The sequence below is a fragment of the Macaca nemestrina genome, chromosome 3 (genome assembly GCF_043159975.1).
Source record: "Macaca nemestrina isolate mMacNem1 chromosome 3, mMacNem.hap1, whole genome shotgun sequence".
Classification (NCBI taxonomy): domain Eukaryota; kingdom Metazoa; phylum Chordata; class Mammalia; order Primates; family Cercopithecidae; genus Macaca; species Macaca nemestrina.
Genome location: NC_092127.1, coordinates 161,405,949 through 161,415,574, shown reverse-complemented (window position 1 = coordinate 161,415,574; position 9,626 = coordinate 161,405,949). Strand labels below are relative to the sequence as shown.

The 9,626-nt window shown below is 37.5% G+C and overlaps 1 pseudogene; it reads right to left on the bottom strand.

The window, feature by feature from the left end:
- Positions 1 to 4,852: 4,852 nt before the first annotated feature.
- Positions 4,853 to 9,584, bottom strand: LOC105487765 (LIM and senescent cell antigen-like-containing domain protein 2 pseudogene; annotated as a pseudogene).
- Positions 9,585 to 9,626: the final 42 nt, after the last annotated feature.

The following is a 9,626-nucleotide window of genomic DNA, read 5'->3' as shown; positions in this document are numbered from 1 at the left end:
CCTTGAAGCTTACAGTTTTATTGGAACTGTAAAGAGTTTATTCATTTAACTCCCTGGTGAAATGACCACTCCTTTACAAGCAATGTCTCCATCTGAAGTAATGTTTCCTGACTTAAAGACAACTTTGTATTTTATTAGTTTTGGGAAATCAACTTTCTTTAGATTAATGTCTGCAGAGTATATACATTTTTCAAACTTTTACTTTCAACATATGTCTGTATATTTTATGTGTGTCTCTGAGAACCAGATCATGTATAGGTTTTCTTGCTGTTTACTTTTAATTGAACTGCTTAGTTTCATATGTAATTACTGATATATTTAGCCTTATATGTGCCACCTTACTACTATTGTTTTCAGTATGACCTGTTTTTGTCCCTTTTTCTTTTTTTCTACTTTTGAATTACCAAAATATATTTTAGTTTTTCATTTTTCTTTTCTATAAGCATGAAAGTCATATGTTCTTTCACTTTTCTTTTAGCAGGTACCCTAGAAATTAAAGCATGCATCCTTAAAATTGTAATTAATACAAATTATTACTTTCACTTCTTCCCTGACAATGCTTGCACATTTATTCACAAGACATTATATCATCATTTAGTACAGTCAATATTAATTTATGTTTACCTGATTTTTTCTTTTTACTTTCCTTTGCTCTTTAGTTTTACTGCATTTTGGCACTTTTAAATAGGACCAATTTCTTTCTATTTAAATATTATCTTTAGTTTTTTTTTTTTTTTTCTATGCAGTTTGATTGAGGAAATCTCTCTTTCTCTGAAGTAGCCTTTATTTTGCCATCTTTTTTGAGGAATATTTTAAGGAAATGGAATTCTAGTTGGCATATATTTTCATATAGCACTTTAATAATTATAATTGATTCTTTTTTTGGCTTTCATCTTTAATGGTGAGAGGTCACTGTCATTGCATTGTTATTACTTTAAGTTTAGGGTTTCAGTATTCTCTGGCTGATTTTAAGAGTCCCTCAGTGACTTTTCCATTGTTTTATTATAATGTAATTTTGTGTAGTTTTCTTTTTTTTTTTTAATTTACCTTGCTTAGAGTTCGGCTAACATATTGAATCTATTGGTATAAATAACATATCCATTAAAAAACCTGTTGGTCATTTTCTCCTCCAATATTGCCTCCTCCCCATTTTCTATCTCCTCCCTTTTAGGATAACACATTATGTATATGTTCGACATTTTAACAGTGTCTCACATACTTCTTTTATCTATGTATTTTGTTTTTCTATGTGTTCATTTTGGATATATTTGATTTTTTTACTAACCTGTCTCCAATTCACTAGCCTTTGGTGCATGTCAATTATGCTGTAAAACCCATTTGTTTTTGACTTTAGTTACTATGTTTTTAACTTCTAAAATTTTTATTTGATTTTTTTAAATTCTAATTCTCTGACAGAATTACCCAATATTTTCTATAGTTTTTCTCTATTTTATTGTTAATGATAATATTAATCATAGCTATTATTTAGTCCTTCTTTGGTAATTCCAACAGCTTGATCATTTGGGGATTTCTTTCTATTGTCTATATTTTCATCTTAGCGTTTTGGTCAAAGGGTCATATGTCTTGAAATTTTTTTCCTTTTTTCTTCATTTTTAAATGCCAGAAATTGAAAAAAAAAATAGAGAAGTTCCATAAAGGATTTACCTTTCCATCTTTTGGCAGAGAGGAGGCTGATGATCCTGATCCAATGGAATTGAGCTGAATTGAGGTTGTGGGCAGTTTTGATGATGACCTGCCAAGATTTCCAATTCATACCCGCTCCAACCATATGACTTCCCAAGGCTTCCAAATGAGAGCATGTATGCTCACAAGGGTCTCTCTCCATGGTAGTAAATACAATTGAATTTTTGTATTCTTAGTATCATGAGACTACAAACAACTCCACTTCACTATTAGAGATTTTCTGCTGAGCTTGTTAGCTTACTGTTATATGTCGCATCACAATTCAGCAAATGTCTTAAAAGGAAAACCAGCTATAGTTTTCTATTCCTCCATTCTTGCTAGGATTTTAGTGCCTTGAGTCTCCAATATTGTTTCATGAACAAGACTGCAAAAGCTCTGCTGTTTATTCTCTCTTAAAAAATCATCTCAACCTGAGCAAAGACTAGATTTTCAGCTTTTTGTCCTGTGTACAGATTCTTTAAATGCATCCAGAAAAATAGCAGCTATAAAATATTAGCCCACGTCTTTAATGTTGCTAGTTCTTCAGAATCTGGCCACCCCTATTCCTCATTTCAGCAACAGGCTTTAGAAAGAGTTTGTTTTTGATTTTATTTTTTATTTTGTTTCCCATTGTTTCTAGCTTTCAGTGAAATCACTGTTCTTCAAGCTACTTCATTATGCCATGAGTCATTCATTCAATATGTGTTTCAGAAGTGAATATGAGATAAGGTGCAAGTACTATTTTAGATTCTGGGAATACAGTGGTTAATCTAAGACTTTGCATTTGCAGTGTTATATTCTAGTGGAAGTAGATCATTAAAATATATACTAATAAATGTCAATTTATTAGTCAATTATTGTCAATTATTGGGTGGTGATAAGCCCAATGAGTAAGAAGATAAAAAGTAAGAAGATAAAAGGGATAGAAGGTGATGATGCCACTTCATATGGCATGCTCAGATATTATCTGCCTGACAAGGATACAGTCAAGGTGGTCTACATGAAGTTAACAGAGTGATATATGTACATGTCTGAAAAGACTGTTGGCCAACAGAAGAAACACTTAAGTGAAAAGTTCTAAGGCCTTTTCATGCCTAGTGATGCTGAGGAACAGTATGCTTATAGCAAAGTGAGTGAGGCAGAGTGTTTAAAAAATAGCAGGTGGTACATTGGAACAATCATTTCCAACTTGTATTTATATTTAAATACATTTTAAATATTTATATTCATAAATGCAACATGACTTACATTGATAAAGACATTCCATTTTAACTTAACTAAAATAGAAAGCTATTAGGAGAAGAGACATAATCTTTTATTTTAGAAGTTCTCTCTCTCTTTTGCTTCCTTCCACATAGTAGCATGCAATTAGGGGACAAGTTGAATATCTTTTGCATAATTCAGGAAATATATAATTAAGGGCAGAGTGTAAAAGTGTGGCCTCTTGAGCTAGACTTCCTGTGTTTGAATGCCAGCTTTGCCAATCATTAGATGAATAATGCTGCTTAATATCTCTGTACCTGAGTCCTAAACAAGGAAAGGCTGAAGAGCAAGTAAAAAGCTTTAGATATATTTGAGATGCTAGTTGTACATTCAAGTGGAAATTTAAATTACAGTCTGGAACTCAATGAATAGATTCAGACTGAAGTTAAACATATGGGTAGCACAGAAGATGTACTGTATGCAAAGTTACGAAATTTGATGTGTTCCTCTAGGAGTTAGGCTACCCGGTAAAGGATCTGAGAAGACTGATTTGTGAGGAAAGAGGAAAACCACAAGATACTATTATTCTAGAGACCAATACTAGAATTGTTACAGAAGGAGAGTGCTTAACTGTGTAAAATGCCATAGATGGTGATAGGTCAATATGATGACTGAAAACTGATCATTACAGTCATGAATAAGGTTGTTCTGACCTTGCCAGGAGCAGTTTTTGAAGAGTAATGGAAAACAAAAGGCTGAATAAAGAAGGTTCAGAGAAAGAATGGGAGGTTAAAAAGAGAAGGCAGCAAGTTAGACAACTGTAATGAAGAGTCTTGCTGCAAACAGGAGCAGACAAATGAAGCAATAATAGAGGGGAAGACGAGATCCTCCCCAGTGAGATATAAATGCTACTTCTATCTGATGAAGGTTGTTGTTAAGCCAATCAATAGGCTGTGAAATCATGGTTTGGGTCAGCTGGGTTGATTGAAGTGAGTTTTTGTGTCTCTGTAGTTTAGCGTATTGGTTGATAGCTCAGTCGTTTAACTGAGAAGCTCTCTTGGTTTTTCTTTGAAAGGTTCAGCAACATTCTTTATCAGATGTTATGAAAGATTGGGCATCTTTGCTCTGTTGGAAGAGTGGCTCTTGATATGAAAACTTGAGTCTTTACAAGCAGACCCCAACAGTAATTTTGCTGAGCCACAATTTTGAATTTTTGTGCTATATTATTTTAGTGTCCATGTTATTTAGCTAGCTGACTTCTAAGTAGTTACATCTCAACATGTCATTCTTTTCCTCCATTAATCATATGGTTATTATAACATTGATGTGATGCCAGAAAGTTATTCTGAGATTTGGAGCAACAACAGCACAAGGATTAATTCTTTCAAGTACCAGAGGGTATCCTGCTCATTGTATATCATTATTAACAAATTAACACAAAAACGTGACGTATTACTTTACTAAGGTTGCCATAACAAAATACCACATACTGGGTGGCTTAAACAACAGAAATTTATTTTCTCATAGTTTTAGAGGCTGGAAGTCCAAGATCAACATGTCAGCAGGTTTGTTTTTTTTCTAAGGCCTTTCCCTTCACTTTGCAGATGGCTGCATTTTCCTTGTGTTCACACATGGCCTTTCCTCTGTGGCTGGGCATCCCGTGTCTCTCTGTATGTCCTAATTTCCTCTTATGTCACCAGTCAGAATGGATTAGGGCTTGCCCTAATAACTTCATTTTGACTCAATCACCTCTGTGAAGGACCTACTTCCAAATATTGTTACATTCTAAGGTCCTAGGAATTAGGATTTCAACATATGATTTTTGGGAGAAGACATCTCAGCCCATAACTTGTGGTAATCTGCTTGATTAGTGCATAACATATGTTTTAAAGGATAAAGAAAAAATTGCTAGAAGCAACTTTTTAATTTTTTTTAAAGAATTTTATTTTAATTTTTATGGGTACGTAGTAGGTGTACACACTTATGGGGTACATGAGATGTTTTGATACAGGGATACAATGTCGACTAGTTACTTCATGAAAAATGGGTTATCCATTTCCTCAAGTATTTATATTTCGTGTTAAACAATCCAGTTATACTCTTTTAGTTATTTTAAAATGTACAATTAAAGTGACTATAGGCACCCTGTCCCTGTTGTGCTATCAAATGCTAGTTCTCATTGATTCTTTTTATTCTTTTGTATCCATTAACCATTCTTATCTTGCCCCCAACCCCCATCCCACGACCCTTCCCAGCCCTGGTTGCCATCCTTCTGCACTCACTTTATCTCCATGAATTCCATTGTTTTGTTTTTAGATCCCACAAATAAATAACAGGTGGTGTTCGTCTTTCTGAGCCTGGCTCATTTCACTTAGAATATTGACCTCCAGTTCCATACATGTTGCAAATAACAGAACCTCATTCTTTTTTATGGATGAATTGCACTCCATTGTGTAGAAGTGCCACATTTTCTTTATTGGTTCATGTGTTGATGGAGACTTAGGTTGCTTCCATATTTTGGTTATTGTGGATAGTGCTGCAACAAACACGGGAGTGCTGCTATCTCTTAGATATACTGATTTCCTTTCTTTAGGGTACATATCCAGCAGTGGGATTGTTGGATCATACGGTAGTTCTACTTTCAGTTTCTTGAGGAACCTCCAATTGTTCTCCATAGTAATTGTACTTACATTCCCACCAAGAAGGTTCCCTTTTCTCCACAATCTCACCAGCATTTATGATTGCCTGTTTTGAAGGTATAAACAATTTTCACTTAGGTGAGATGATTTCTGATTGTAGTTTTGATTTGCATTTTTCTGACAATTTATGTTGAGCACCATTTTATCTTTCTGTTTCCCATTTGTTTGTCTTCTTTTAAGAAATGTCTGTTTAAATCTTTTGCCAACTTTTAATCAAATTATTAGATTTTTTTCCTATAGAGTTGTTGAGCTTCTTATTTATTCTGGTTATTAATCCCTTGACAGATGGATAGTTTGCAAATTTTTTTGCCATTCTCTGGATTGTTTCTTCACTTTGTTGGTTTTTCTCTTTGCTATGCAGAAGGTTTTAACCTGATGTGATCCCATTTGTCCATTTTTGCTTTGGTTGCCTGTGCTTGTGGGGATATGACTCAAGAAATTTTTGCCCAGTCCACTGTTCTAAAATGTTTCCTCAATGCAGCATGCTGCTGCTGCTAGGAGTTTGGGGAGGAATTGTGTTGATTCAAGGCAGTTTTTCTTACCACTTCAGTGCCTCTTTCAGTGATATGAAGTTAAAACCAGGTACTGTGAGAGCTCATCTGATTTTTGGTTCATATGAAGTTTGTTTTCTGTGTGGAGAGTTGTTATTAGGTTGGTGTTCTTTCGTGAAGGACAACTGGAAGAGCCTTCTATTTCATCATCTTGATCTGCCTGCTAGAAGCAGTTCTGAAAACCATTAGGGTCAACTAAGATCAAATGAGAGTTAGGAGAACGAATACATTAATAACTAACATTTATTGTACCTCTAGTCTGCTACTATGTGTGTATCTATCTCATATACCTGGCTCATAATTTATGTGTATGTGTGTAAAAAATAGTTGTTGAAAAAAGTCAACAAGTTAATTAACATTCCTGCTTCTCAGATGAGGACATTTAGGCTCTGAACTTTGACTCATAAAAAGGGTTAAATCTGCAGAGGTATCTCAATTATGAAAACCTTTACATTCAGCATATAGTAGCTGTGGCAGAGAAGGGGGAATACGATGTAATTTATAACATTTTAAATAAAATAATGTTAAAATAATTATACAACTTAAAAGCATAAACTTTAGTCACCTGGTTCATTTCTGTGCTTTGCATTTCCTGATCATTAGAAATCAGTGTGATGATCATACACATGACAGAAAAATGGTCACATTTCACAAATAATTCTGTCTTAACTAATTGGTAACAGTGAAACAGTAGAAAAACTAACATAACTAACTCCATTTTTTGTATAAGAGGTCTACCCATTCCTGTTCGTAGGCTAATTTTAGAGCACTGAGAAAAAAATTCAAAGAAAACAGTCATGTAGTTTTCTTAACTAACTCTGCAATTAAAGTATGTAAACAGCTATGTTTTGTTAAAGATTTGCAGAAGCAAACACCACATGTTCTCACTCATAGGTGGGAACTGAATAACAAGAACACTTGGATACAGGGCGGGGAACGTCACACACCAGGGCCTGTCGGAAGAGCCTGGGGGAGGGATAGGATTAGGAGAAATACTTAATGTAAATGATGAGTTAATGGGTACAACATGACACATGTATACCTATGTAACAAACTTGCATGTTGTGCACATGTACCCTAGAACTTAAAGTATAATAATAATAATAATAAAGATTTTCAGAAGTATTGTGATCTGATCATGGACGAAGCAGCTCCAGCCGCCTCAAACTCTTCACTAGTTCCCAAATGTCTGCAGTTGTGGTCACCTCTTGATCCCAACCCCTTCCTCTTCCTGCTACCTTAAACATAAAAACAGCTTGAAATTTGTACTGACTTAAAATGGTACTTTAGAACACTAGTCATCCATCTTCTTGGTTTGCTGGCTTTCCAAAAGAAAGTTGCCTTCCTTGTTCCACCTCCTTAACTTACTGGCATTTGTGAGGCAAGCCAAATGAGTTTGGGGGTTGATTACAAGTTCATTTGAGTAAGGAAGAATATGTAAGCCTTTGTGCAAATTTTGTTGAGAGGGTGAAAGTTTTAATCTTCTTCCTAAAATGATTATTAAAAATTTAAAAAGATGCAAATATCTGCATGCTACAACCTGTTTGAATAAATTTGATGCATTTTAAAAATTGCTTTTGCATTACAGTTTTTGAATTAAAAATAATGCAATTCAGCAGCTAATGTAGTTATGTTCATAAGTCATATTTTTGCTTCAATTATTTTTGCTTGGTTTGGAGCTCTCAGTGACACTTTGATGAATCATCAGGTAATGATTTGTTTAGAAATCAACTGCTTAAAAACCATGTCTAATTAATTTTAGGGCTACAGAAATAAAAATCAGAGTGCCTTTGAGCACTTTTTTTTTTTTCCCCAGTGACTAAGCCTTCATTATTACAAGCCTGAGTCCCAACATCAGGTCTACTCAATAAGCCACCTCTGACCCTATCACCTCCTGTTCCCAGCCACACCCAAAGTCTCAACACAGGTTCTGGGCTGGGGGAGGGGAGAACCACAGTGGCCTAGCCAGAGGCAAGGGCCGAGGTGGGATTTCAGAAAGTCCTCTTGATGGAAGTGGACTCCTGTCCCTGCAGGTAGTGAATGGTGTGGCAGGATTTGTTGGCCCAGTTTGGGCCCAGGGATACTACTTGGTTAAGTGAATGGTGAGATTGAAGCGTAGCCCTAATCCTGCAGCTCAGGTGGGCTGCCCTGGCTGTGGGTACACTCTGGGGTGGAGGGTTCCACAAGAATATGTGCAACCTGGTCCGCTGTGGGGAGGGACAGGTCAGGATGGGAGCCCTGGTGCCCCCAGACCCTGGTTTGCTATCTCTGGAGTTCTGCAGGCTGAAGCGCATGGACAGAGGTAGATGCAATCACAGGGCATGGGCCCAGGCCCTTCACACGCTTCCCACCTCTTGGGTCCCTGCCTCTGCACAAAAGGAAGGAGAGGAGTCACCGCAAAGGAGAGAAAAGACATTGGGGAAGGCAGAGATAAGATAATAGAAAGGGTGGAGATGATGAGGAAGGAGACGAGGGGAGGACAAGAAGCAGGTAAAGAGAGATGAGGAGTCCAAGAGCAGACAATAGAAGTGGGAGGCAGCTGTGAGAAGGCAGAGAGCTGGAGAGGGAGAAGGGAGAGGTCCCCTGGGAGAAGAAAGGGAGGGAGAGAAGGGCCAGGCAAGAAAGCCTTCAGAGTTGAGGTCCCCAGACTTGGGCTGGGCCTAGTGAGAAGTGAGTTCCAATGACTTCTTCAGCCTCTTCTTCAGCTCCAGGAGGAAGTTATCTAGCACCTTTTACACACGGGTTTCATGTCAAACTCCACAAAGTTGATCTTCAGAGTGAGCCTGCTTTTGCAGGTGGAACAGGAGAAGCAGTTCACACACATCAGGCCTTGTTGAGGACCAACACCATGTCACCCGACTTCATGGCTGCAGATGTTCCAAAGAGCTGGCTGTAGTGGATCTCAAAGTAGGCCAGGCCCTTCTTCTCATAGTGCCAGAGCCCCAGGAATGGCTTCTCACGCTCAGGGCAAAAAGCTCTGCATGCCACCACTCTTTGCCCAGTGTATTCACTACGTGACCCTTGATGGGCTGGCTGCAGTCCCTAAAAATAGGGACAGCATCTTGTAAATGCAGGGCAGGCAGTAGAGTTCACCCTTCAGCTCCTGGGCCTCACCAGTCAGCTCCTTCCTACAGTGGATGCAGCTGAAGTGGCCTGGGTGTCAGGCACTGTTCCTGATCATGAGGGGCTGCTCATGAATGACCAAGTGGCACTGCTGAGGTGCCAGACACTTGTGCCAGGCCCTTGGCCTTCTCGCGATATGGCAAGGCTGGTAGAGATGCCCATAAACCAGGGGTGGTACTATGCATCTTGTAGGGATGTGGCTGGTCAGCAGCCTCATCAATACAGGCCACAGAGCCTGTAATTGTGCCTGGTTCTCAGCAAGTGGGCCTTTAAATAAATAAAGCTACTTATATTGACCTGTTTGGAAAAACAATACGACCAGTTTGAAGTACATATTAAATTCAAATTTTTTTAAAAGGAAAGAAAG